The sequence below is a fragment of the Apis dorsata genome, unplaced genomic scaffold, assembly GCF_000469605.1.
Source record: "Apis dorsata unplaced genomic scaffold, Apis dorsata 1.3 scaffold_779, whole genome shotgun sequence".
In the NCBI taxonomy this organism is placed as follows: domain Eukaryota; kingdom Metazoa; phylum Arthropoda; class Insecta; order Hymenoptera; family Apidae; genus Apis; species Apis dorsata.
Window position 1 is genome coordinate 140953 of NW_006263926.1, and position 2093 is coordinate 143045.

The window sequence follows — 2093 nt, forward strand, 5'->3', positions numbered from 1 at the left end:
ACCATCATACCAAAAATCCAATAACGGGAGGTCTGTCTGTTTACCTTTTGGCGTGGACGAATGTGGCGTGGTCGAATGTGGCGTGGACGAACGTGGCGTGGATTTTATATAAAAGAAAAAAAAAAAGAAAAAGAAGAGGCGAACGTACGCGAGAGAGAAGTTCGTCGCGTATCTCCCGCGGCGATCGGTCTTAAAACGATCGCGTCGCGAGTAATGTAAAAGATAACTCGCGATAGCGAGGAGAGAAGGAGGGGGGAGGAAACTATACTAATAAAATCGTTCCATCGTTTTCCGCGATTTTTATCGTTTTATTCGGCCATTCGTACGCCAACTGCTCGCTCGAGTTTCATTAAACGTCTAAAAATAAAATTTATTCCCAACTTCGCGAAGTTTTTCTTTCTTTCTTTCTTTCTTTCCTTTTTGTTTTTCTTTTTGTTTTTCTTTTACGGGACGAATATTTAAAAATTCTTCTTTGATGATGTTCACGTAACAAGATTCGAGTCGAGATTGATCGCAATCATTCTTAAGCTTGTAACAACGGTTTAACGGAGGGGGGAATATCGTACGATTGTATGTTTTTTTTTTTTTTTTTACAGAATTAATATCCAGTAGTAGCAGAAGTAAGAACCGCCCAAGATAACCACCAATCTCCACCACCCGTTTTTTCCCTCTCCGGTGATCCGCCTTTGTACAACATTCTCACCATTCCTATGCAAATGAACGAGTACGCCGACAATCGAGATATCGCGCGGTGTTTCTACCTGCGAACACGGGTTTCTGCGAATACGGGTCGACCTACGGCCGAGAAATCACGGCCGCAATTGCGTAACCTTTGACCACGGAAAGAGTTATCCTACGAGTTACCACCACCGTGGCGATCGAGATGGCATTGCGCTCCTATTCCATTCGAATTTATTTCGCGTTCCTGTCGAGAGATAAATGGAAAGAATAAAGAAGGATAAAGAAGAAGGAGAAGAAGAAGAAGAAGAAGGAGAGAAAAAAAGAGGAAAAAAGGGGAGAGAAGAAAAGAAAAGGAGGTGTGCGATCTCCTCCGAGTTGCAAGGATGAGGAGGAGGTGCAGAGGAAACGGCCGAGGAGAATCTGTTTTGCATATCGACGAATTTACGACCCGGTCGAACCCGACCCTGTCGCTCAACCTCTTCCTCCTTCTTCTTCTTCTCTTCCTCCCTCTCCTTCTTCCTCGTCCGTTTCCTCCCTAGGAGGGAAGAAGTTTCAACCCCCGAACGGTGGTTTATGATATCGACGAAAAGTCGATGCCGTCCTGTTCTTCCTTCTCTGTTCTCCGAATCGGCCAATCGGCGCCCTCGATGCAATTTCATCCCTCCATCCTTGATCTGCTTTTACAGGAAAAGAGAGAGAGAGAGAGAGAGAGAGAAAGAGATGAAGGACTCACCACCTTTCCCCATCTCATATCGACGAATTTATTGCCAACACCGCTCGGTCCATTGTAACGAAGATTGTTTATGATATTGACTCTTCCTTTTATGTTAATCCCGTGTCCGAATGGTTGTGCTTGACGCGGCGCGCGCAGGACGGTAGTAGGCTACACGTATGTATCGATACACACAAGTAAACGTACGAGACATTCGTGCATATATATATATATATATATATATATATCTTGTACGGTATCTAACGGTGCACGCATCTCNNTACGGGCTGCATGTAAATTCGTGTGCGAAGTTCCACTCGTGGTGGAGGGATAGCTGGGGATAAACTATCGACGAATTTACGAGGAAACGGACGGAGTGAGTTCCCTAGAAACTCACGATGCACGCTCTCTCGTCGCGTTATGTCCCCGCTATGCTAATTGGTATAATTAGCATAGGAAGTATCGGTAAACGAATACGACGAGCTACCACGACGCGCTTACGCTCCTGTGACGTACGATATTGGCCGAGGGGTGGAACAACGNNTCGTGACATCGACCGCAATTAGGCCCCGGTACAACCGACAAAAACCATTCTTTCCTTTCTCTCTCTCTCTGCGTTTCTGACTAACGACGACGCGCACCACGTGTGTAATCCTTCCTTTTGAAGAAGAAAAAAAAAAAATGGAATAAAGAGCGCCGG